The sequence below is a fragment of the Callorhinus ursinus genome, unplaced genomic scaffold, assembly GCF_003265705.2.
Source record: "Callorhinus ursinus isolate GAN/ISIS: 27379988/994484 unplaced genomic scaffold, GSC_fseal_2.0 scaffold42, whole genome shotgun sequence".
Classification (NCBI taxonomy): domain Eukaryota; kingdom Metazoa; phylum Chordata; class Mammalia; order Carnivora; family Otariidae; genus Callorhinus; species Callorhinus ursinus.
Genome location: NW_027397104.1, coordinates 1,663,563 through 1,691,524, shown reverse-complemented (window position 1 = coordinate 1,691,524; position 27,962 = coordinate 1,663,563). Strand labels below are relative to the sequence as shown.

The following is a 27,962-nucleotide window of genomic DNA, read 5'->3' as shown; positions in this document are numbered from 1 at the left end:
CTTCATTTAGTTGAATCCTAGGAAATTCACACTCAATCCACCAACCTGTATTAATCATTTCCCCCCAAAACTTCACCCAGGATGCTGTCACCATCATCCCAGTCACCCAAGGCAGTGATGGAAATCATCCTATACTCTTCCTCTAGTCTGATGTCTAGTAGGTCATCAAGTAATGTAAACTCTGCCTCTTTATTATTTCTTGTTTTTGGTTCCCTCCATTATTACTACTCTTGTTCAGACTTTGATCATTTCTCATCTGAATTACTGCATAAAATCTCCCCCAACTCATGTTCCTCGTTTTCCCCTATCTATAGCATCACCAATACTACTTCCAGAGTAATCTTTATAAATAGCAAAATTGATCATGTCAAACCCCAGCTTTGCACTCTTTAGTGGCTTTCCATGCCTTCTATATAAACTTAAAATTTGGACATTTTATTATTGGACCCTCTCTAGCCTTGCCTTCCACTACTCCCCTATCTGTATTCACTCCAGCCACACCACTTCTGGTCTTCATGTCATCAAACATGTTATTCTCATATCCTAAAATGTTTTCCCTCACCCCTTTCTTCATCTAGCGAACTCCTAGGCACCCTTCAAAACTCAGAATAGTTGGAACTAGATAGAGGTGATGGTTGAAAAACATTATGAATGTACTAAATGCCACTGAATTGTATACTTTAAAATGGTGAATTGTATGTTATGTGAATTTCCCCTCAATTTTTTTTGAAAGATCAGATTAGGCAGTCTCTTCCAAGAGCTTCCCCTAATTCCTCAGTGTGATTTATATACCTGTCCTATTTATTTACTTGCTTCCCAGTGCATAACTCTCTCAGTGACACTTAATCACAGGGCATTGAAATATACTTGATTCCATTGATATACTTGTCTATTCACAGCATATAATAGGACTTTAGTAAATGTCTGTTGAATGAATGAACACAGGAAAGCATATCTGCTTCTCTGCCTGGTTTTCTTCTTTCCTGAACAGCATCACCACCCACTAGCTCAAACCAGAAACCTGGACGTCTTTCTGGACTCCTCCCTTTCCTTCTTCTTATCCAGTCCATTCTTTACCAAGTTACATATATGCTATCTTAGAAATGTCTTCAAATCTGTCCCTTACTGTTCATCCCCAGTCCCACTGCTTTCATCATTTCTTGTCTAGATTATGGCAACATCTGCCTCTTTGGTCTCCCTGCCTCTGACTCTGCTTCTTTCCAATCCTTTATCCATACCACAGAGAGTGACCTTTCCAAATACAAATCAGATCATGTCATTTGCCAGCTTAAAATCCTTTAATGACGCATCGTCGCTTTCCTACCTGGGTGCTACCTACCTCTCCAGCTTTATCACCACTTTTCTGATGCATATGTTCACATTTCTCCATATCAACCTATTTGTAATTCCTCAAAGATTCCATTATCTTCAGAAGCCTCTGTGCTTTGGCTCTTTGTATTCTGTCCTCTTAGAATAAACTTCCCTCCTTTGTCTAGTGAATGTCTAACTGCTCTTCACTCTCAGCTTTGGTCAATTCCTCTGGGAGGCTTCACTGACACCCAACCTCCTATTCTGAGTTGGGTGCCTCTTCCTTGCACCAGACCTTCCTTATATGAGACCACCTTGTACATTTCTCTTATTTTCAGTTCCCAAGATTTGAATGTATTATCACTCACATGCCTATTTTCGTTGTGATTTACTTCTCTGTCTTCTCTACTAGGCCATGGTGATCTCCTTGAGGACAAGAATTTTGTTTCATTATTGTATTAAGTACTAGCACTTAGATTGTTAATGTTTTTCAGTGAATGAGTAAATTAATATTATCTACTAGTTTTCATTTGTCCTAAACTTGCCTCTTACCCCTGTCCTTTCAAAACGAGTCTTATCCTTTGGTATCTAGTGCTCAGTTATACTTTAGAGGTCTGTTTTTATGAAACATGGCCACTCATGGTCTCCCTTATAAGGCATTTGTAAGAAAATAATTTGGACCTATAGTATCCCCCAAAGCTCCTGAACAATCAGTATCCTCTCCTGGTGGTTTATGTACATCTTGGGAGATACAAGTCTCCGTCTCTGCTGAGGATCCAAGACAGCACAAGCCACATTCCAAACTGAGGGGTGAGATGACCACACAAGACTTGAAAAAAGGGAGTGTCAAATCAAGTATGCAACTTTAAATCACCTCACCCACCTTGAGAAAAGGGCCAGAAATTCAGACATTGATAAGGGATCTTTGGAGAGAATTGCTAGTGGGCTTTGAGTCCCACCTGCTGTTCAGTTCAAGTTGAGAGGGTTTTAAGGAAATTATTTGGAGAGACTGATACGATAAATGTGTTTGGAGGATACAGAGAATGCATACCTAACTCATACCTGGAAAATCTAAAAAGCAGGAGAACAATTAGCTATCCGTTTTATGGCAGAGCTAGAAGAGGTGGCTGTGGTGAGATTGGCCTACACTCCCATTGTTTTTCAGGACAAAGCGGGATGCATGGGAACTCCCCATAGACCACATATGGACCGTGTAACACACCTAGTTAGGGTTTCTTTATCCTGTCAGAGAGACCATCTGAAAAGTTGAGGAGATCACAGCAGAAGGAAGCAATAGATCTTCTGTCAAATGCTTAGAGATTTCTGATTAGATAAAAGGTTGCCTGAAGGTGGGATTGACTGCCTGTGAAGAGGCATGAGGTAAATTTTCTATACCTTGATTTTGGAAGTGTTTACATGGGTGTATATATTTGTCAAAACTCATCAAACTATACAGTTAGTATCTGTGAATTTTATTGTATATAAATTATACTTCAATAAAGTTGGGTTTTTTTAATTCTTAGAGATTTTTTTTTAAAGATTCATGTTTTTATTTTAGAGAGAGACTCGTGCAAGCAGGGAGATGGGCAGAGGGAGAGGGAGAGAAGCAAACTAACCCCCCGGAGCGTGGAGCCCAATGATCCCATGATCCTGAGGTCATGACCCGAGAGGAAATCAAGACTCTGATGCTCAACCGATTGAGCCACCCAGGCACCCCTAATTCTTAGAGATTTCTAAAGGAGTTGTATGTGACCAACTAGAGCTGAATTCACCAACATTAAAGTAACTAGGCATAGGGACACCTGGGTGGCTCAGTTGGTTAAGTGGCTGCCTTTGGCCTGGGTCATGATCCCAGGGTCCTGGGATCAAGTCCCACATCGGGCTCCTTCCTCAGCAAGGAACCTGCTTCTCCCTCTCTCTCCCTCTGCTTGTGTTCCCTCTGTCAAATAAATAAAATCTTTAAAAAAAAAAAAAGTAACTAGGCATAGGAGAAATATTTCCACCAATAGAGAAGGAATCTCTGAAGAACCTACAAAAGGGCTCCTTGAGAAAGTCAGATTTAGATACCTGCCAAGCACTAAAACTAGTCTGTGGTAGTATTAGTCAAGGAAAAAACCTTCCTCATCTCTTCCCCTTCCACCCTGCTCAGACTCTAAAGAAAGAAGGTTAGCAAGTGGGGGAAGGGAGAAAAGATAGACATCTACTAAGCCTCACCCCCTTTTCCCACTAAACATGGGCACCTATAGTAGGGCCAAGCTCAGAGATCAGAAAAACCATAATTTTAAAGTTTGAAGTTTAAAAAAATATTTCATCATCTGGACATTTTAATTATTAAAGTAAAACAAATTGGTAAGTACTGGTTGCTACCTAAAAATGACCAGAAAATTCATGAAGTATAAAGTCCCATGGAGTGGATTTAAAGAGTGGAAGACAAAATAAAACGGTTTTATGGTCACCCCTATCCCACAAATCCCATTCTTTCAAGGTTCCAGTTTCTCTCTCTCTCTCTCTCTCTCTCTCTCTCGCTCCATCACATTCATCCATCCATACAACAAATTTTTTTTTAAAGATTTTATTTATTTATTTGACAGAGAGGGAACACAGCAGGGGGAGTGGGAGAGGGAGAAGGGGGAGTGGGAGAGGGAGAAGCAGGCTCCCCGCCGAGCAGGGAGCCCAACGCAGGGCTCGATCCTGGCACTCCAGGATCATGACCTGAGCTGAAGGCAGACGCTCAACCGACCGAGCCACCCAGCCACCCCAACAAATACTTATTGAGCATCTACCATGATCTGGGCACTGTTGTAGATGTGGAAATACAGTGAAAGCCAAAAATCAAAAAGGTTTCTACTATCATGGATCTTACATTCTAGTAGGAGAGACAATAACAAACAAGATCATACAGATAATAAGTGCCATGAAGTTACTTTAACAGTGAGGGACTGTGAAGAGGAAGGGGGAGCTACTTTATAGTTAGTAGTCAGAAAAGCCCTTTCTGTGAGGAAAGTAGCATGTGAAATGAGACCTAAATGACTAGAAGGATCTCGCCTTGCAAAAACCTGATGGAAAGGCCCTGTAGGCAGAGTAAATAGCTAGTTAAAAGTCCCTAAGATAGGAGCAAGTTTTGTGTGTATGAAAAAATATGGTGAGCAAAGAGAAGGGCATTTAGATAGATATGATGGAAAACAGTGGAGGGCTTTAAAGCCAGTTTGAAAGATTGCTCAGGCCACTCTATGGACAATAGGGGTGCAAAAGTGACATCAGGAAGACTAGGAGGAAATTAGAGTTGTCTGGGCATGGCATGGTGGTGTCTTGGACTAAGATAGAAGCAGTGGAGAAATAAGTGGATGAATAGAGGATATATTTTGAAGGTGGAATCAAAGGACTTCATGGCTTGGCTACCAAAGATGCAAACACTGGTTTATCAAATGATCCTATGGATTTACTCAGTGGCTTCTTCTCTGATAATCAAGGTACCAAATTCATAGGTTACTGACTCTTCCCACACAGCTCCTGACGAAGGGGTGAATTTAGGTGGTCATGTTTGGTGCCAGTTGACTCTACTACCCCTAGACACAATTGGCCAACGGTGGATATATAACTCACTATAGCTTCTGTCTCTCCAGAAATTAAAATTAGAACTCTGAGAAACTAAGTCAGTGATGAGGACAGTAGCTAAAAGTTCACATAGTTTCAGGAAGCAGGGCCTCCATTTTAAGTCCTATCAATTCTATATCCTAAATCTATCTCCTCTTTTCTAACCCCTCAGTCTCTGCTCTAATTTAGAGCTTCTCACTGCTCATCATAATTACCACAGTCTCCTAACTGGGCTCTTTCCCGTCCTAGAGTGAGATTTCTAAAGTGCAGGTCTGTTTGAGTACTGGTAATAATGCAAAATGTTTCTGCCCATGACAGTGCAAATGATTCCTGTTCCTGATGATGCAAATTAATTTCGTCTGCTAGCAAATATACATTTTATGAAGGTCAAATCCTCATCTGAACCAGTTTCTTACCAGTATCTTACTGGCTCCCTCACTTAATTAGTGAGTTTTAATATGTGTTTATTTTATGTTTGTATAAGACTCATGATTTTACCTTTTTAAAAATTATTCCTTTTTTTTTTTAATTTTATTTATTTATTCATGAGAGACAGAGAGAGAGAGAGAGGCAGAGGGAGAAGCAGGCTCCCAAGGAGCAGGGAGCCCGATGCGGGACTTGATCCCAGGACCCTGGGATCATGACCTGAGCCGAAGGCAGACGCTTAACCATCTGAGCCACCCAGGCGCCCTAAAAATTATTCCTTAACACAAATAACAGGAAATAATAACCTATGCTTGCCAAAGACAAAAATGAGACTATAAAGGATAGAAAGATGTGAACCCAAGGCAGGAATCAGGCTGAACCTCAGAAGAGGAACCCACTGCTGGAAGGTCACCCAAGAACCTGGGGAGTAGTCTCTTTGTGTCTAGACTTGGCTCCTCTCTTTGCAACAGATTGATCCTTCTCAGCAAACTGGTTTTCTTTGCTACTTAAGCCATTTGGCAAGTAAAAGATGATCACGGCTCTCAAGTTTCCATTTTAAGTCCAGCCATGAGTAAGGGTGTAGTTCTTCCCCAGTTCCAAATTCTTAGGGAAGGGATTCTAACTGGTCTAGTTTGCGTTAAGTCCCTACCCCGGACCACTTAACTGTACAAGCATACAGCTTTTCATTAGTCTCCCTACTGGTAGTCCTAGCCCTCTCCACTTCACCCCCCAGAATTTTATTTCTAAAATTCAAATGTGATTTGTCAGCCCTTCCACTGCATAAGCCCTTCAGTGTCTCTCCACGGCTTACAGGATGAGCCCCAACTCTTTAGTATATCATAGGAGGCTCTTCATCACATGCCTGACCATCTCTGCTGTGCTCTCTCCATGGTACCCCACACTTCAATCATATTAGTTATTTTGCCTCTCTGTTCTTTTGCACGTGCTGATTCCCCCAAACACTTTATCTCCCACTCATTCTTCAAAACTCAGCTCACACCACTTCTGTGAAGCCTGAGGATGCATTATACAGTATGACATTTATCTGTTTCCTTGACTTTGACCTAACAACTCTGTGAGTAGTAGGGTCTCAGTCTCTAACTCTTTCATGGAGCATGGAAACCAGTGAACTTCTAATGACTATTTGCTGAATGACAGCCTGCCCTCCTCCCACTTTGGGTGGAAGGAGACAGCAGAATTCCCAATGCCCCACATACATCCTACCTGCCACCAGAAGAAGAGCATGAGTTCTCTTAGAGAAAAAATTTTTCATGACACTTGTTAAAGATGGTAACAGACCTTAAGGGGCATCACAATAGGTATGGGACCCATTGCAATGGGGTCTTGCAGTGGGGGAGAGATTGAGCTCAACTCAAATACCAACAAGGACAGTGGGGGTTGATGGGGTTTTGGAATATAAGTGAGGTTTGGTGGGGTGAGGTGCGGAGCCGACGAACAAGAAAGAATTCTTGAGATGTCTTTGGTGCAAAATGGTGGTTTATTAAAGCACAAGACAGGACCCGTGGGCAGAAAGAGCTGCTGCCCTGGGGTCTTGAGGAGTGGCTGATTATAAACTCAGAAGTTGGGGCAAGTAAGGAAAAGGGAGATTTCAAAAGAACTTTCATATGCTACAAGATACCAGGGGTCTTGCCATTGTCAAGTTAAGGTTATTTTCCCCCCTAGCAAGGTATTAACATTTAGTTGGGAGATCCCTGGAAGAATGTCACACATGTCCCACCCAGGAGTGGGGTGGTGGGGGGAGGTTGCAGGGTGTCAGCTTGTGCTTTGTCTCCAGCTAGCCTTCTGCTCCCTTATAGCCAAGGAGCACAGTAGGGGTCAGTGGATTTAAAATTGAAATCTTGAGTCTTCACAGGCAGCCATAATGAAATACCAGCTCATAAACAACAGAAATTTATTTCTCACAGTTCTGGAAATCCAAGATCAGAGTGCCAGTGAGTAAGGGACAGGCGGGGCTAGGTAGGAAGAGATAGGTAGCGGGCTCTGTGATCAGGCTCACAGAAATCCCAAAAATGTCCAGGTGTGGGAAAACCAGAGCTAAGGAAACAAACCGGACCAAACCACCCTGCCCTAGGCATGCGGGGTGGGTGTCTTTTTTATGATAATCACCTGTGACCAACAAAGAATAACCAGATCCTAAAAAGGAAGTAAGCCATTGAGTGTTATCACTAGTCCTTGCTCAATGGTGATATCAGTAGATATGTTAAAAGGATTTAAGTTCCCTGGTTAGCTTTCTAGAAAAGACCAACCCTAAAGGCCCTCATTGGCAACCCTGTCAGGACCCCTCTCCCTCTTGCCAGCGTGTTCTGTATCTTCACTTAATAAACTTCTATTGCTTTACTCTCCGTTGTGCACGAGATTCATTCTTCAGACTCCGTGAGATAAGAATTTAGCTCTCCCGCTTCACCAACATGGTTGGGTGAGGGCTCCCTTCTGGGCAGCAGACTTCCCCTTATAACCTCAACGTGTAGGATTTGACAGGGACCTCTGAGAGCTCTCTTCTGTAAGAGCACTAATTCAATATTCATGTGGGCTCCAGCCTCAAGAGGCAATCACTTCTCCAAATCCCCACCCACCCAGTTCTTTGGGAGTATTTCAATGTGTGCATTTCTGAGAGACACAAACATTCAGACCACAGATAGCAATTGCGAAGAGGGTCTCAGCAGAATTCTTGCTAAAGGCAGGCCAGGCTGGTAAGAAATGGAGGGTGGTCAGATACCTACGGTGGGGGATTCTCACTAAACGGACTTAGGATTCTTGCTCAAACTGGATTCTACAAGGAAGCTCAAGGTCAGGCCAAGTCCAGCAGAGAACCCAGAAGAGCCTGACTGAAGTTTTGGTCAAAAGAGAGAATCTTTGTCAGTTCCAGGTTTTACCAGGGCTTCTTAACCCTGGGTATGCGTGGCGTACTTTTTAAAAATATCAAAGCCGGGGCGCCTGGGTGGCTCAGTTGGTTAAGCGACTGCCTTCGGCTCAGGTCATGATCCTGGAGGTCCCGGGATCGAGTCCCGCATCGGACTCCCTGCTCAGTGGAGAGTCTGCTTCTCCTTCTCACCCTCCTACCTCTCATGCGCTCTGTCTCTCATTCTCTCTCTCAAATAAATAAAATCTTTAAAAATAAATAAATAAAAATATCAAAGCCTGGGCGCCACCCAATGACCACTACACTCCCATCGCAGAGATCCTGATTCAGTCCGTCTCTGCTTAAGTCAAGCCTTGGTTTTGTTGCTCTATTTTGAGTTTGTTTTCCCTAAGAGCTTCTGCTGGGGTGTCAGGGTTGAGAACTGCTGCTTTGGGAGAAGGTGGGTGCGCTAATACACCTATCTTCGAACCCATTAGGCCCGCGCCCACGGTCCCCTAGGTTCCCAGGACCGGAGCCGCGCTTGCGGCGCACCACGGCGAAGGGGCGGGGCAGGGGCCGCAGAAGGCGGGGCCGCGGCCGAAGCTTCGCCGCTCCCCTCGCGGGAAAGCACTGCGCGTGACTCGCTGCACCCATCGCAGCGAGAAGCGGGGGAGCTGGGCAAGCACCGCCGGCCCAGAGGACCGAACCAACGCGCCGTCCGGAGGGGCGGCAAAGAGGGCAACCCAGATTGGACCATCGGCGCCGCGGCTGCAGGGGGGACCGGACATTACCAACCGGCCGGAGAGGGAGGGGGCCGCCGACCTGTCCCAGCTGCAACGCGACCCCAGGAGGGCGCGAGACGCCGCCGCCGGCACCCTCGCCGCCGGCACCGTAGGATCACGCTGAGGCGAGAAACGAGGTAGGGACGACTCTTCGGGGTTGGCGGGGTCCGGAAGACCCATTGCTCTCACGTTCCAAATGATCCCTTAGGAGAAGGCCCTCCGTGCCCCCGCCCATCCCCTCAGCCCTGTCCGTGGCCCTTCATCCCCACCCTCCCCGTCCGCTCCCGCCCTCTGGACCGACCTCATCTTGTCCTCCTCCTGACCCTTCAGCTCTACCATCCGCTGAACCCTCAAGCACCAAGGACCAAACATCCCTTTGGGCGTCACCTCAGATCCACCGCAACCGTCTCCTCAAACTGTCCTTTTGGTGACACCCCTCAACTGACTCGCGCCCAGCTGTCATCGTTGTACCCACATCTCCTGTGCCCGCCCTGGGGGAGCGCAGCCGCCGAGCACCCAGCCCCGGGACTGTGGCGGGGGCCTCCGCACAGCCAGTCCCAACCAGGTCCTCGGTGCCCTCCGCCCTTTTGGCCCCTGGTTCCCAAGTTGGTATCTGCCTGAGCCAGGATAGGATCTTTCTCTCACTGTTACCTTAGGAAAACGTTTTGTCTGACATTTTGCCAGTCCCCCGCCGCTACCTTTACCTGCTGCGAAGGGCATGGTGATCCAGTGCCCAGGGCTGGCTTGGGACTGCCAGGCTGGCCCAGCAGACACAGGGGACTGTCCTGGAGGCAAAGACTATACACTATTCATTTGTATCCCAGCGGCCAGAGCACAGTACCTGACACATGTTTGCACCCAGTAAATATTTGATGGGTGGATAAATGAGTGAATGAGCCCAGTGTAGAAGGTGTGAGGCAGTGCTTTGGTGGGAAAGCTGTCTCTAGTTACATGAAGGGGGGAAGAAAGGAAGAGTATCTGGGGGGTTACTTGTGATGCTCATATGGCGAGCTAAAACTGAATATATTCAGTCTTTCAATTCATGCATCTAATTTCATTCAGGTAGGACCTTCTATGTATCAGCTGTTTTCCGCTAATGTTCTGTTTACAAAAAAAGTCAGGGCGGGGTGCTGCAGAAATTCTTATTGGTAAGTGCCTTAGGGGCTGCCCAGATAATCTTGAAAGAGCTTTGCCCAAGTGACCTGCTCCTCTTGCCCTAGAGACTACTCCCTCTGGGGAAGAATTCTGGAGGTCAGCCACAGCCTTTAAAGCTGACTCAGTGTAGCCAGTCAGCTGGTGTTTCAGGACAGGTTGAGGAATCAAAGTCCTCATGGATTTTACCCTTTAGCTCCTGGATACCCCCACCCACACCCCTCAGAGACTGGAGTGGTAGGCATCCCAGGCAGGCCTAGTGTGATAGATAGCAAAGATTCATAAATACGGCTGTGATATGATCAGGCCGTATTGGGCCATTTATATCTCAGTAGACCAGAGTCACATAGGGATTACCACTATGTGAACAGTGTCAGTAATAAATGAGAATGTGAGCCTTTTAAAGATGGCATTCTCAAAGAACAGCCTGAAACCTGTTTTTGTTGATTCTTAGGAGGGTAACCTGAACAGATTCAGATTCCTGAAGGTGAGACAGGGTTCAGAGACCTCAGATTCCTGAAGGTGAGACAGGATTCAGAGACCTCAGAACCCCAGGTTCTGTGGGGAAGTAGGTGATATTGCAGTGATGAAACAGTGGCTGGGAAGCTGTAGGAGTTGATAAGCTGACAAGTAGTTGCCTGACCAGTAGTGCCATTATTGTAACTGGGGCTCAGAGTATTAGTAAGTACAAATAATGATTGGAGTTTTTAGGAGGCAGTGATGTGGCTTTGGGGAAGGAAGAGAGAGCCCACCACTATCCCTGTATTCTGTTACCTGTGCCCCTCCTGCTATAAGTGCCATAGGATGCTTACCACCTTTGTTTCTCTTCCACTTTGAGCCAGGTCAAAATCTGATTTCCTCTGATTTTTTTAAGTGTTGAAAGTCCCTTTTTGAGGCCAGGCCTGCCTAACAGGAAGCTGAGTATGTTCTCACCCATTTCTAGCTTTGATTTATCCTTCTTCACTTTTTTCCCCACCCTCTGATCTGTCTTTATAAAGTAGGTCTTGGACCATAGAATCCCAAATCAGGGAGGGGCTCCTGAGATGGAGTCCACATGGGCATTGCGTGGAGACCAATACTTTTTTTTTTTTTTTTTGGTGGGGGAAGTGGAACCAATTATTAAGGAGCTTTTTTACTTTTCCCGGTCTAGACTCCCTAACAAGTAAGACCTCAGTGAGCCCAGAACACTCTGGATTATTTTATTTATTTTCTCTTCAACTTCCAGTACTTCAGAGTGTTGCCAGATAAAATACAAGGTGCCAAGTTAAATTTGAATTTCAGATAAACAGCAAGGTGTCCTGTATTTTTGTTTGCCAAATCTGGCAACCCTAGTTCGTGGGAAGGCTTATGCGTTCTCATTTTCTCTCTGCAAACTTAGGACCATAACTCACCCTTCTCTTCTGTTACTCATACACAATGACTGAGCACCCTATTAAAAGTCACTTGACTGGAGTGGCTCATGACACATTAGAGTAAGGGCAAGCTCTGTGGAGATAGTCTGATTGATCAGTGTTTGTGTTACCCAGAAAACACCCACTCAGACATTGGCATATATTATAATACCTGTCAAATGAGTCTGAAATGCAAAATGAGCATATTATTTTGAGTGGCCAGATATCAATATGGCTCTGAGAGAGATGGCCAAGAGTGGGGATGAGAGTGGGATTGGGGGGGCAGGGGTAGATTCTAACAAAAAAAGTGTAACTCATAGCAGAACCTCCTGTACCATATTAACTTTTTTTAATTGTGGTAACATATATATAACATAAAATCTACCATTTTAACCATTCTTTTTTAATCATTTTTTACATTATTATAAGTATACTTTTGAATTCCCATCCCATATCTCACCCACCTCCCCTCTGGTAACCATCAGTTTGTTCTCTATAGTTAAGAGTCTGGGGGCTCCTGGGTCGCTCACTCAGTTTAGCGTCCAGCTCATGATTTGGGCTCAGGTCATGACCTCAGGGTTATGAGATCCAGCCCCATGTCAGGCCCCGTGCTGGGCATGGAGTCTGCTTAAGATTCTCTCTCTTAGGACACCAGGGTGGCTCAGATGGGTAAGTGTCTGCCTTTGGCTGGGGCCATGATCCCAGGGTCCTGGGATTGAGCCCCATAATCAGGCTCCTGGCTCAGCAGGGAGCCTGTTTCTGCCTCCCCCCCTGCTCTCTCTCTCTCTATCTCTCTCTCAAATGAATAAATAAAATCTTTAAAAAAAAAATTCTCTCTTCCTCTCCCTCTGCTCCTCCCCCCCAAAAAAAGTCTGTTTCTTGGTTTGTCTCTCTTTTTTCCCTTTGTTCATTTGTTTCTTTTCTTTTTTTTATTTTATTTTTTTTTAAAGATTTTATTTATTTATCTGACAGAGAGACAGCGAGAGAGGGAACACAAGCACGGGGAGCGGGAGAGGGAGAAGCAGGCTTCCCGCCGAGCAGGGAGCCCGATGTGGGGCTGGAGCCTGATGTGGGGCTCGATCCCAGGACTTGGGGATCATGACCTGAGCCGAAGGCAGACGCTTAAGGACTGAGCCACTCAGGTGCCCCCATTTGTTTCTTTTCTTAACTTCCACATGTGATTGAAATCGTATGGTATTTGCCTTTCTCTGACTGACTTATTTTGCTTAGCATTGTACTCTCTAGCTCTATCCATGTTGTTGCAAATGACAAGATTTCATCCTTTTTTATGACTGAATAATATCCTGTAATATATATATTCTGTATTATATATATACCACGTCTTCTTTGTCCATTCATTTATCGATGGACACTTGGGCTGCTTCCATAGTTTTACTGTAAATAATCCTGCAGTAAACATGGAATGCATGTATTCCATCACATTAGTGTTTTTGTATTTTTTGGAGTAAATACCCAGTAGTACAATTACTGGATCATAGGGTAGTTCTACTTTTAATTTTTTGAGGAAACTCCATATTGTTTTCCATAGTGGGCTACACCAGTTTACATTCCCACCAACAGTGCAAGAGGGTTCCTTTTTCTTCACATCCTCACCAACACTGGTTGTTTCTTGTGTTTTGATTTTAGCCATTCTGACAGGTGTGAGGTGATATCTCATTGTGGTTTTGGTTTGCATTTCCCTGATGATGAGTGATGTTGAGCATCTTTTCGTGTGTCTGTTGGCCATCTGGATGTTTTCTTTGGAGGAATTTTAACCATTCTGAAGTGTACAATTCAGTGGCATTAAGTATATTCACATTGTTATCCATCCATCACCACCATCCATCTACAAAACTTTCACCTTCTCAAACTGAAACTACATACCCATTAAACAATAAGTCTTGTTCCCTCTTCCCCAGAGCCCCTGGCAACTACCATTCTGCTTTCTTTCTCTATGAATTTGACTACTCTAGATTACTCTATGATTACTCTATGAATTTGACTAAGTTAAATCATATTATATTTGTCTGTGACTGGTTTATTTCATTTAACATAATGTCCTCAGGGTTCATGCATTTTGCAGCTCGTATCTGAATTTCCTTCCTTTTTAAGGCTGAATAGTGGTCATTGATATATATATACCACATTCTGTTTGTTTATTCATTCATTTGTTAATGGACACTTGGGTTGCTTCCACCTTTTGGCTATTGTGAATAATTCTGCTATGAACATGAGTGTACAAATACCTATTTGAGTTCCTGCTTGTAATTCTTTTGGGTATATACCCAGAAATGGAATTTCTGGATTATATGGTAATTTTATGTTTACTTTTTTGAGGAACCAGCGATTGTTTTCCACAGGCCGTACCATTTTACCTTCCCACCAGCAATATAGTGTTCCAGTTCTTCCACATCTTTGCCAACACTTGGTATTTTCTGTTTTTGTTTTGTTTTTATAACAGTCAAATGAATGGATGTGAAGTATCTCATTGTTGGTTTTGATTTGCATTTCTTTAATGGCTAGTGATGCTGAGCATCTTTTCATGGGCTTATTGGCTATTTTTATTTCTTTAGAGAAATGTCTGTTGAAATCCTTTGCCCCTTTTTTTTAAACTGATTCTTAAAAAAAAATTTTTTTTTTAAGATTTTAGTTATTCATTTGAGAGAGATACAGAGACACAGAGAGAGAGAGAGAGAGCACAAGCAGGGGGAGGGGCAGAAGGAGAGGAAGAAGCAGACTCCCTGCTGAGCTGGGAGCCCGACATGGGGCTTGATCCCAAGACCTAGAGATCATGACCTGAGCTGAAGGCAGACGCTTAACCGTCTGAGCCACCCAGGTGCCCCATCTTTGCCCATTTTTTAATTGGGTTACATGTCTTTTTATTATTGAGTTATATGAGTTCTTTATATATTCTGGATAGAAGTCCCTTATCAGATATATGATATACAAATATATTCTCCCGTTCTGTGGGTTGTCTTTTCACTCTGTTGATTGTCCTTTGATGCACAAAGTTTTAAATTTTGGTGAAATCCAGTTTATCCATTTTTTCTTTTGTTGCCTGTGGTTTTGGTGCAATATATAAGAAATCATTGCCAAATTCAGCATCATGAAGTTTTCCCCCTATGTTTTTTCTAAGTTTTTCATAGTTTTATGCCTATGGTTAAGTCTTTGATCCATTTTGAGTTAATTTTTGTATACAGTATAAGACAAAGGCCCAACCTTGTTCTTTTGCATGTGGATATCAATTTTCCCAACACCATTTATTGAAAAGACTGTCCTTTCCCCCATTGAATAGTCTTGGCATTCTTGTCAAAAATCATTTGACCAGATATGCCAGAGTTTATTTCTGGGCTCTCTATTCTGTTCCATTGGTCTGTATGTCTGTATTTATGCCAATACCATACTCTTTTGATTACTGTAGCTTTGTAGTAAGTTTCGATATTAGGAAATGGGAGCTTTCCAACTTTATTCTTCTGTTTCAAGATTGTTTTGCTATTCAGGATCCCTTGAGATTACAAATGAATTTTAGGATGGATTTTTCTATTTCTGTGAAAACATTGTTAGGATTTTGAAAATGATTGCATTGAATCTGCAGATTGCTTTGGGTAGTATTGACATTTTTTTTTATTAATGTGGAAAGAACACTTAACAATATATTGTTGACTATAGGTACATTGTTGTATAGCAGATCTCTAGAGCTTATTCATCTTGCTTGACTGAAACTTTATGCCTATTGAACAGCAACTCCCCATTTCCCTCTCCTCCAGCCCCTGGCAACCACCATTTCACTCTTCAATTCATTAATTTGGCTATTGTAGATACCTCATATAAGTGACATCAGGTAATGTTTTTCTTTCTATGCTTAGCTTATTTCACTTAGCATAATGTCTATTTATGTTGTCACATATTGCAGGTTTTGACATCTTAGCTATTTTAAGTCTTACAGTCCATGAACACAGGATATCTTTCCATTTATTTGTGTTTTCTTTCATTTCTTTCTGCAATGTTTTATAGTTTTTAGTGTCCAAGTCTTTTACAAAACTCTTTGGTTAAGCTTATTCCTAAGTATTTTACTCTTTTTGTTGTTATTATAAATGGGATTGTTTTCTTAATTTCCTTTTCATATTTTTCTTTGCTGCTGTACAGAAACACAGCAGATTTTTGTGTTGATTTTGTGTCCTGCAACTCTGCCAGATTAATTTATTAGTTCTAACAGTTTTGTGGGGAATCTTTAGGGTTTTTTACTTGTAAGATCAGGTCATCTGCAAACAGAGACTCAGATGCCTTCTATTTCTTTTTCTTGCCTATTGACTAGAAAAAAGTTTGATAATTTGGTATGCAAGTCCTTAATAGACACTGAGAACAAAACTGTATTTTAGCCTAGTATATTAATTAGTGTTCACAGTAAATCATTAAGAAAGTTTTTATAAAAAGAAAAAATTAAATTATAACCTATATACTGTATGTAAAGCAAAGTGTATAAGTAAAAATGTAATTTTTTTTTTTTTTAGATTTTATTTATTTATTTGAGAGAGAGAGAGCACGTGACCTGGGGGAGGAGCACAGGGAGAGGGAGAAGCAGACTACGCAGAGCGTGGAGCCTGACAAGGGGCTCCATCCCATGACCCTGAGATTATGACCTGAGCCAAATTGTCAGGTACTTAACCAACTGACCCACCCAGGTGCCCCAGTAAAAGTACACTTTTAAAGGAGTTTTACAAAAATACCCAAAAAAATTTTTTTTGTTTTTTAAGTAATCTTTATACCCAACACAGGGCTTGAACTCACAACCTCAAGATCAAGAGTTGCATGCTCTTCCAACTGAGCCAGCCAGGTGCCCACCCTAAAAAAAATTTTTTTTTTAAGATTTTATTTATTTGGGGCGCCTGGGTGGCTCAGTTGGTTAAGCGACTGCCTTCGGCTCAGGTCATGATCCCGGAGTCCCGGGATCGAGTCCCACATCGGGCTCCCTGCTCGGCGGGGAGTCTGCTCCTCCCTCTGACCCTCTTCCCTCTAGTGCTCTCTATCTCTCATTCTCTCTCTCTCAAATAAATAAATAAAATCTTTAAAAAAAAAAAAGATTTTATTTATTTGACAGAGAGAGACAGCCAGAGAGAGAACACAAGCAGGTGGAGCGGGAGAGGGAGAAGCAGGCTTCCTGCAGAGCCTGATGTGGGGCTCGATCCCCGGACCCTGGGATCATGACCTGAGCTGAGGCAGACGCTTAACCATCTGAGCCACCCAGGTGCCCCAAAATACCTAAAAAAATTAATTTTGATACTTCAAGAAGAAATCCTCTGTTCTCTAGAACTCCTGATTTAATAGGATAGTCTTTTATCTCCTCCCGGAAGTAAGACGTTGAGCTTTGAAATATCTGCTGTGTTTTTGGTTTGTGTGAGGTCCTATAGTCAAAGACAGTGGATTGATAACTGGGTAGAGAGAAAAACAGGGCCAGCCAACTTCTGACTAGACTTTAGTTATCTTAGGATCCAAATTCTATACTTAACTTGCTTATCTTAGTATCCTAAAATCTATATTTAACTTGTTTATCTGTTTTTATACTTTTGTACTTTCTTTTCTTGTATAACTCTTTTTAAAAAGAAAATGTAGCCTTATATTTAGTGTTCTCAGGGAGAAATGGAAAGTTATTTTTTATCCATGCTCAGGTAAAGAAAAAAGGAAAGCAGAGTATTCCTGAAGTCAAAATAGATAGGGTTCAGGTGACCCTAAGGAAAAAAAGCAAAAACTCAAGAGGAGAAAGTTGGGGACCTACTTCTGATCCCATTCATCATGGAGTTCTCTTACAAAATATTATTTCCTTGTTTTTTAAAGTGTTATAGTCTTTTTTTTTTAAAGATTTTATTTATTTATTTGAGAGAGAGAGAATGAGAGATAGAGAGCACGAGAGGGAAGAGGGTCAGAGGGAGAAGCAGACTCCCCGCCGAGCAGGGAGCCTGATGTGGGACTCGATCCCGGGACTCCAGGATCATGACCTGGGCCGGAAGCAGTTGCTTAACCAACTGAGCCACCCAGGCTCCCTAAAGTGTTATATTCTATTTATTTAAGGATACAACCAAGTTTTAGGGACGCCTGGGTGGCTCAGTCAGTTAAGCGTCTGCCTTTGGCTCAGGTCATGATCTCGGGGTCCTGGGATCCAGCCCCACTTCAGGCTCCCTGCTCTGTGGGAAGCCTGCTTCTGCCTCTCCCCACTGCTTGTGAGCTCGCTCTCTCTCTCAAATAATCTTAAAAAAAAAAAAAGATACAGCTGAGCTTTTTTTATCCAGACCAACCTATTCTCTCAGGGTTCTGCCTAGCTAGAGTTTTTCTGTAAGGCTAATCATTTCCTTTCAACATCCCCCAAAGCATAATGATTTATACTTTTCTGTCTCGCTTATATATTGCTGTATAACAAATCACCCCAAAACTTTGTGCCTTAAAACAATGATTGATTATGTTTCACAATTTTGTGAGTTGGCTAGGTGGGTTTTTGCAGTTCCAAAAGAGGAGTTCTAGAAATATTTTGATATATATATATATTTTTTTTTTTAATTTTTATTTTAAGGGGGCTCTACACCCAACTTGGGGCATGAACTCAAGACCCTGAGATCAAGAGTCACACACTCTACTAACTGAGCCAGCCAGGCACCCCCAACTTTTTTTTAAACATACATACTTTTTAAAAATTTTTATAAGAGTTCTAGAATTTTTTTTTTTTTTTTGATGTAGGCTCCACACCCAGCATGGAGCCCAACTCAGGGCTCGAACTCAGGACTCTGAGATCAAGACCCAAGCTGAGATCAGAGGTTGGATGCTTAATCAATTGAGCCACCCAGGCATCCCAGGAGTTTAAAAATATTTTGAATAGGAGCACTACTGTAATGAATTAAGTCATTCAAGGTGACTATTTTGAATCATGTCTCTTACTTGGTTGTACAAGAACTAGTCCACGTCTTTAAAATGTTATTCTCAGGGCACCTGGGTGACTCAGTTGTTAAGCATCTGCCTTGGGCTCAGGTCATGATCCCAGGGTCCTGGGATCGAGCCCCACATCGGGCTCCCTGCTCCGCGGGAAGCCTGCTTCTCCTTCTCCCACTCCCCCTGCTTGTGTTCCCTCTCTCGCTGTCTCTCTCTGTCAAATAAATAAATAAAAGGCTTTAAAAATAAATAAAAAAATATTATTATCTTTTCTTTATACCTAAAGCTATAGTTAACTTCTTAGATAATGTAGTGTTTATTTCAGTTTATAGGCTGATTTATGTAATGTGCTTTGCTTGACATCAACACAGCAATCTACAACATCATTAGTTTATTCAACCGTAATGCTAGTGTTTGGAGAAGGGAGGCGGGGAAGCAGAACCACCTGCCTCATTATGCATTTGTGAGTCCTTTCTAACAACCAAGTGGTAGTAATAGATAGTTAACAAGGATCATTGATCTCATGAGAACAAAAGACAGCTGTGGCTTTGTGTTGGGAAGATCTGTAGTAGAGAATCTCAAACTTTTTTAGAGGGGAGTTCTTTGTTCAAGTATATTGCACAAGAAAGTGGACACAGAAAGATAAAATCTGAGCTGTTTTGGTTGAAGGCAAGGAGTTGGGGAAATAGAGTCTAACCTGGTCATCTCTCCCTCCTTTCCTCTCCATCCCCTTCATCTCCCTTTCTCACAGTCCCCTGAGGGAGCTCTATAAAGCAGTTTGAAAGTCACCGATAAAGATGTTTCTCCTGCTGAGTCATGATTCCAAAGTAGAAAGAGGTTCAAATAAATGGTTGAATTTGAGATCCCATCATCTTCAATTGACCACCCACCAGTAGCCAGTCACGGTTTGAAAGAAACATAACCAAAATGTGTTCTGCATACCTATCATTCCCAAATTCCTGTGTAAAACTGAAAGCCTTGGGACACCTGGGTGGCTCAGTCGGTTAAGTTCTGCCTTCGGTTCTGGGGGATCTTGTCCCACATAGGGCTCCTTGCTCAGCAGGGAGTCTGCTTTTCCCTCTGCTTGCCGCTCCCCCTGCTTGTGTGTGCTCTCTCTCACTCTTGCTCTCCCTCTCTCTGGCAAATAAATAAGTAAAATTTTTTTAAGATTTTATTTATTTATTTGACAGAGAGAGACACAGCAAGAGAGGGAACACAAGCAGGGGGAGTGGGAGAGGGAGAAGCAGGCTTTCTGTGGAGCAGAGAGCCCGATGCGGGGCTCGATCCCAGGACCCTGGGATCATGACCTGAGCCGAAGGCAGACACTTAACGACTGAGCCACCCAGGCGCCCCAATAAGTAAAATCTTAAAAAAAATAAAATAAAACTGATAGCCTTAGTTTAACAAACTTCATGGAACTAGGAATGAATTATAGATACCTTTTACCCTTTCATCTAAACCTTTGCTAATTTGTTGACCTTTTTAGCCCAGAGCCAAGAAAAATTTTTCTAGCCATACTTTCTTGTTTATAGTATATAAAAACTTTTGTCTTTAGACTATTTTATAATAATGTATATGCTTTAAAAATATACATTGAACATTGGGGAGCTCTGCACCCCCTTCCTTTTGAGTACCCTTAGCCTCTTTGCCCAATTTTTTCTAGATATGTGCTTTTCAAACTTGAGGGTGCATAAAAATCTCCTAGATCACCCCTGAAATTCTGATTCAGTATGTCTAGCTTGGAGCACAAGTATTTACCTTTCTTTCTTTCTTTTTTTTTCTTTTTTCTTTTCTTTTTTTTTCTTTCTTTTCTTTCTTTCTCTCTCTTTTTTTTTAAGACTTTATTTATTTATTTGTCAGAAAGAGAGAGCACAAGCAGGGAGAGTGGGAAAGGGAGAAGCAGGCTCACTGCTGAGCAAGGAGAAGGCAGACTGAGCCACCCAGGTGTCCCAGTATTTACCTTTCTAATAAATTCCCAGATGAAGCTGATTCTACTGGTCCATCAACCACACTTTGAGTAGAACTACTACTAGATCCACACTCTAATCTCAGCCTTTTAATCAGTGGTTCTCAGAGTTGAGCAATGTAAAAACTTTTGTTAGAGGATAGGAAGTGCAGGGGGAGAGCCCCATATACAGGACCCAAGAATTGAAGGAAATAGTGCCACTGTCTAAGACTGTTATTTGGGGCATAACATTTCCACATTGGATTTTCTTCCTTTAGAGATTAGGATTATAAATCTCTCACTCATTCAAGATGAAGGGTTTGTGGAGAATCGTTCTAAGGAGATGCTATTAGCTGCCCACACTTTAACGTAGAAAATATTTAAACTTAAATGTCTTTTTATGGAGAAAGATGAAAGGTACTATGACATTTTCCCTTTGAAACTTAAAGCAAAATCCTGTCTATTTTTGTTTAAAAATATTTTCTGAAAAATATTTTTTTTTCTTATTATAGATGGGAATATGCTCACTGTGGAGAATCTAAAAAATAAAGACAAGTATAAAATGAAGTATACCACTGAACAGTTCTTGAAAGCCACATTTTTTTAATTGAGATATAATTGACATACAACATTTATATTAGTTTCAGGTATACAACATAATGATTCAATATTTGTATAAATTGGAAATGACCACCACAATAAGTCTAGGTAACAACCATCACCATACATAGTTACAAAATTTTTTTCTTGTGATGAGAACTTTTAAGATTTATTGTCTTAGCAACTTTTGAATATGCAATATAGTATTAACTATACTCGCCATGCTCTACATTACATCCCCGTGACTTACTTCTTTTATAACTGGAAATTTGTACCTTTTGACTCCATTCACTCATTTCTCCCACCCCCCAGTGCTACCCTCCCTCTGACAACCACCAATCTGTTCTCTGTATCTAAGAGCTTGTTTTTTTTTTTGTTTTGTTTAGATTTTGCATGTAAATGAAATCATATGGTATTTGTCTTTCTCTGTCTGACTTATTTCACTAAGTGTAGTGCCCTCAAGGTCCATCCATGTTGTCACAAAAGGCAAAATTTCCTTCTTTCTCAGGGCTGAATAATAAGAGGAACTCTCTATTTGTTCGGACTGAAGTCCTTCCCCTAACCCATACAAATATTTCTATTCCTCCTTTAAGAATCTACTCATATGACATCCTTTCTGAAACCTTTCCTAACCACCCCTTACAAACTTAGGTACAATTTCCACTGTGCTTCCATTGGCCTTGTCTGGGGCTTCATTATAACAGTTAACACCTAACTGTAAACTTTGTGAGTGCAGGAATAGTCTTTGAATCCAGGATCTCTCAGGGCGCCTTGGTGGCTCAGATGGTTAAGCGTCTGCCTTCGGCTCAGGTCATGATCCCAGGGTCCTGGGATCGAGTCCCGCATCGGGCTCCCTGCTCCTTGGGAGCCTGCTTCTCCCTCTGCTCCTCTCTCTCTCTCCCCCCCTCTGTCTCTCATGAATGAATAAATAAAATCTTTATAAAAAAAAAAAGTATGAATTCAGGATCTCTCAGAAATCTTAAGACATCCTGTTCTCATCCAGTTTTTGATTTTTTTTAAATTTTTTTAAGTAGTCCATACACCCAACATGGGGCTCAAACCACAACCCTGAGATCAAGAGTCGCATGCTCTACCAAGTGAGCCAGCCAGGCGCCCCTAGGTTTTGAAGTTCTTTATATATTAAAAATGATTGGGGCACCTGGGTGGCTCAGTTAAATGTCCGACTCTTGGTCTCAGCTCAGATCTTAATCTCAGGGTCATGATTTCAAGCCCCATGTTGGGCTCCCTGCTGGGCATGGAGCCTACTTAAAATTTTTTTTAAAATAATGACTGAAATCCAAAGGAGGATTATAATAATGTTGGCATATTTTAAATGTTTACGTAAACAAACTGTGCAGGATAAGAATCACATGATCATTTCAGTAGATGCAGACAAACCATTTGACAAGTCCGTGATAAAAAGACTCAACAGGGCACGTGGGTGCTCAGTTGGTTAAGCGACTGCCTTCAGCTCAGGTCATGATCCTGGAGTCCCGGGATCGAGTCCCACATTGGGCTCCCCGCTTAGTGGGGAGTCTGCTTCTCCCTTTGACCCTCTCCCCTCTCATGCTCTCTCTCACTGTCTCTCTCTCAAATAAATAAATAAAATCTTTAAAAAAAAAAACAACATTCAACAAACTAGGAATAGAAAAGAACTTCCTCAAGCTGATAAAGGACATCTACAAAAAACCCCACAGCTGACATTGTACTTAATGGAAAAAGACAACTAAAAGCTTTCCTTATGAGATCAGGAACAGGAGAAGGTATCTGTTCTTGCCACTTCAACATTGTACTGGAAGTTTTAGCCAGAGCAATTCGTCAAGAAAAAGAAATAAAAGGTATCCAGATTACAAAGGAAAAAGTAGAACTATTCCTGTTGGCAAATGTCATGATCTTGTATATAGAAGTCCTAAAGAATCCACAAAAAAACTATTATAACTAATAAATGAGTTCAGTAAGATTGTAGGATGTAAGATCCATGGGTATAAGCTTTCTTTTAAAGGTGATGAAAATATTCCAAAATTAGATTGTGGTAATGGTTGCACAACCCTATGAATACACTAAAAACCACTGAATTGTACATTTTTAAAAGGTGAGTTTTATGGTATGTTAATTATATGTCAGTAAAGCTATTTTACATATCTAATTTACATATAAAAATTCATTTGTATATAAGAATAAAAGGCTAAGGTTGAGGTCCGAATGTCAGGCTTGAGCCAAAGGTCTTCCCTGTTCCCTAGGCTGATTTCTGTTTTATATTCATGTGCCTAACATAATGTCTGACATAGTATAAGCTCAATAAATATATGTGTAATGAATGAATTATGGTAACTGAACTGACTTAAAGCCTAATTTCTAAGGATTTTTTGCTTTCACCAAAGATCCATGAATTTATTAACATCTACAGAAATTCTAGCCTGGCTCCGGGATGAGTTTGGTTTTAGCCCTATAAAACAAGTTTTATTTTATTTATTTTTTTTAAAGATTTTATTTACTTATTTGACAGAGATACAAAGAGAGAGGGAACACAAGCGGGTAGTGGGAGAGGGAGAACCAGGCTTCCCGCGGAGCAGGAACCCCGTTGGGGATGCAATCCCAGGACTCTGGCATCATGACCTGAGCTGAAGGCAGACACCCAATGACTGAGGCCCTATAAAACAAGTTTTAAAGAAGATAGAATGGTCAGTTAATACTGGTAGACTAGATAAAGACCTTACAAAAAGAAGATCTATAAATCAAATTGGCATGAGGTGAAGCATAAGTAGGAATTTATAAAAATAAGATAAATATATAAAAACAATTTAAAAATAAAACAATAATAAAATAAATATAAATCACCTGTAATCCCATCTGCCTATCCTTTCTGTTTACATGCATATATAAAGTTTGTAGGAATGTAATTATAGCATTAAAATTATTTTGTATTCTACTTTCTTTTAAATAACATTATTTCCTAAGCATTTTTCCATGTTGCTATTGAGGCATTATGGTTTATGGCTTAGTGCATTCCATTCACTTGTTGAAGTACCCTCAGTGGTAGCCCTTTAACTTCATTCATATTGTAATCATTCTTTTAAAAATATATTCATCTAGTAAAACCCTAACCCTGAAAGAACATAACCCCTCACCTTCCCTCTGTCTGTAATGAAACAGCTACCCAGTGCTGGAGAAAATTGTACAGCCCAGCAGATTTAGTATCACCTTAAATTCATCATCACCAAAATTATGTTGGCCAGCAATCTTACTTTATTTTTCTAACAAAGTTATTCCTCCAGTCTTTATAACGAATATTTTATACTTTCACTACCTTCTGCAGCTCCTGACCCTCCTTTTTTCCCTCCATGCACTCTGTTGATGACTTTGACTCATGCACTTCAGAAAGAAAGAAGAAGACTTAGAACACAAACCCTCTCACTTTCTACTACCAATCTGCAAATATGTCTACTGTGATCCTCTCTTCACTAGTTGGAATGGGGAAATATCCCAGCTCTCAACAAAGGCTAATTCCTCCCTGGTTCACTGGATTGCATATCCTCCTATGTTATTTTTTCAGCCATTATAGTACCCTGAAATATTTGCAATTGGTCAGCTGCCCAACAACTGTTTTCCCACTGAAACCAAACAGAGTTTATTTAGGAGAGTTTATCCACCTTCCTCCCCACTGGCCTCTGAATGTTAACATAGCTGGATGTAATGGTTGAGATGGTGATAGCCATCCTGTCACCTAATAAAATATCTGAATGACATGCTGAGGCTCTGAATTAACTATCCCCACAATAACTCTACCTCTGGTCTTCTTGATAGGTATGACTAATAAATTTCCTTTATTGTTTAAGCTGTTTTGAGATTATTTTTTATGTCCATTCAGCACAGAGTATCATACCTAAATGATACACTTTTTAAGCTACCCCAAATAAATCTGTATCCTGAGTAAAAACAGTGTGATTGCTATATAAATGGAACTTCAAGACAATTCCCTAATGCCACTCCACTCCTACCCACCCCTTCTGATCTGTTTGCTGATCCCAGGTTCAACCTATATAGAAATTGTGGAGCTACTACTGCTTCTCAGGATATTGCTTATCATTTAATCCCTCTCCTTTCTAAATCTTCAACATCAGTGGGGAGGAAATTAGGGGGAAAAGGAGGAAAGGGAAGGAAGAAAGGAAGGAGAGAGAGCGGGAGGGAGGGAGGGAGGAAGGAAGGAAGGAAGACATTTCCCAGAACTGAAGAACATTGAGTCTCCAAATTAAAAGGGCCCACTGTGTGCCCAGTACAATAAATAGAAATAACATACCCAAGGGTACCTCATCATCAAAATTTGGAACACTGGAGATAATGGAGAAATTCCAAAACTCTTCTTTAAAAAAGAAAAAAAAAGTTATATACAAATATCAGGAATCGGAATGGCATTGGGCAGAACAATAATGGAATCTAATTAGCAAGCAATGGAGCAATTCTTTCAAATTTCTGAGAATTGATTTCTTTTCTTTCTTTCTTTTTTTTTTTTTTAAGTAGGCTCCACGCCCAGTGTGGAGCCCAACATGGAGCTTGAACTCATGACCCCAAGATCAAGACCTGAGCTGAGATCAAGAGTCAGACACTTAACTGACCGAGCCATCCAGGTGCCCCAGAAGAATTGATTTTTAGCCTAGGATTTTATGCACAACCAAATTATCATCTGTGAAAGGTTTTTTTTGTGTGTGAAAGTTTAAACTATATATTTTCAGACATTCATTTCAAAAATGTTCCTTCTGTGTATCATTTTTTAGGACGCTACTAAAGTATATGCTCCAGCAAAATGAGAGAGAAAACAAAAGAAAGAAAAAGATCTAGAATCGAGGGCAACTAACATAAGAGAGAGGCAAAGGAAATTCCTAGGATGATGGTAAAGGGAAGCCTAGCATGATAGTGTGTCGTAAATGCAGAAAGGAGTCCGTTCGGAATGCATCAGGAGAACAGAAAGTTCCAAGAGGATCTTCCAGGAAAAAAACAAACAAACTGTATTTGACCATTTGGAAAATTCTATTGAGGGATTTTTACTGTTCTGCAAGATAATTTGGGAAGAATTAGGGGCAATTGTATAGCAAACTAAACCAAGAGATGCAAGTATTATTAACTATATGGTAATAGTGAGGGTCCACATACTACCAAGTCACAGTAAACACTTGATATTAATTTACCTAGAAATTGTGAGGAAGGTGGGTGTGAAATTGCTTAGTTTTTATCTTTTATACGAGGAAGTAAAAAGTGAATGTTTAAAACCAAGAAACTAGCGGGGCGCCTGGCTGGCTCAGTCGTTAGGTGTCTGCCTTCGGCTCGGGTCCCAATCTCAGGGTCCTGGGATCAAGTCCCACATTGGGCTCCCTGCTCGGTGTGAAGCCTGCTTCTCCCTCTCCCACTCCCCCTGCTTGTGTTCCCTCTCTTGCTGTGTCTCTCTCTGTCAAATAAATAAATAAATAAAACCTATTAAAAAAAAAGAGATTCCTGATTAACATTTATTATAGTTGCCATTTACCAAGCCCTCACTAAATACCAGTCATTGTACTAGATGTTTTCTGTATCTTCTTTCTAATTCCCACCACCACCTTGTAAGAGAGGTATTATTATCCCCATTTTATACATGAAGAAACTCAGGCTGAGGATGATCAAATAACTTGCCCCACGCTATAGAATTAAGAACAGAATTACATACTGGCCTTTTAATAACTCTCTCTGTTGACCAGAAAGAAATAAAAGTGAATGGCCTGTAGCTGGAAATCAGGGTTCTATTTTTTCACTGTAATGGGCAGTAGTTTGTTAGCTGAAGGGAGTTCCTATGCTTAAATAAAAGTGTGTGAAGTAAATAGGGCACCGAACTCCAGCAAAATGAATGTCAATAGAAGTAGAGCTCAACTGGGAGCAGGTTATTGATAGATTCTAGTGATCCTCCAAGGACAAGAATTTTCAGTTCAAATACAGATCATTTCAGTTCCCAATTCAATGTAAACTGATCCCTGATTTACAAATATGCTAATTGGCCTCCCTGGACAGAACTGGCTTTTATGGATTAGCTATCTTTCCTTTGAATGTGGCATATTCCAAAGGCCTACTTCATAGTTTATATGGTCATAGTTATTCAATTATTTGTTTAGTCTCCTTAGGTGAACTATAAGCTCCATGAAGGAAGGTACCAGGTCTGTTCTGTTCACATAATACAGTATCTGGCACTTCATAGGTATTCAGTCAATGTTTATTAACTGATTCATCCAAGTCCTTGTGCAAGACTTTGGCATCTGAGGTTCTTCAAGCCAATAGCAAATTCCTCCATACATCTGCTGAAAGTAGGGAAGGAAGCCCTTGCAAAGCCCTCTTGGTATGCTTCTAGGTCAGGCTATTAGATTTCCCAGACCCAGCCTCTTTTGAGTGAGCCCCAAAGACTTGATTCTATTTGGGCTCTGGGGCTTGTCCTTGTTCTGAGATTTTAACTATAAATGGATCAGGCTGTTTCCAGGAGAACTCAGTGGGTCCACAACTGAGGGGCAGTGGGAGTTCAGTTACTGCTTTCCTGGCTGGAACCTCCCCATCTCTGCCCGGAGATGTCTTCAGTATAGGTTGGCCAATCAGGAAATTCCAAACCCTTTTCCTGAAACTCTAAATAGCTTGAGGAATCTCTCCAGCTGGAGTTGGAAAAGCTCCCAGCAAAGAGAGCTGGGTCTTACATAACTTTATAGACTGCCCATTTTTAGGAAAAAACAAACTGTTCCTCAGCTAGTGCTGGACTCTGAGACACATCCTGCATTCTTTCCTAGATGCTCAGCAGCCTCACTGGAGGCAGCTCATAGAACAGAGTTGAAGACTGGTGAGGTTAAGTGGGGAGAGATGAAGAAAGAGGAGGGGGTGTGGTCTGTCATTCTGGCTGGAACATTCTGTTCTGGTTCTCTCGCCTCAGCTCCCACTAGCAGTAGAGAGAGTGCAGAGCTGGGTGTGAGGGGAACTCCCGGAGAGGA

At 41.6% G+C, this 27,962-nt stretch overlaps 1 protein-coding gene across 2 annotated transcripts in view; it reads left to right on the top strand.

Annotated features, from left to right (window-relative positions):
• The first annotated feature begins 8,843 nt into the window (after positions 1-8,843).
• RUSC2 (RUN and SH3 domain containing 2) overlaps positions 8,844-27,962 on the top strand; it is a 71,385-nt gene continuing 52,266 nt past the window's right edge. Inside the window, exons 1-2 of one of the 2 annotated variants that reach the window (XM_073881375.1) lie at positions 8,844-9,107; positions 9,301-9,535. The gene's annotated coding sequence lies outside the window, so the exon portion shown is untranslated. The remainder of the gene's footprint in view (positions 9,108-9,300; positions 9,536-27,962) is intronic. The other variant, XM_073881376.1, reaches the window with a different exon arrangement.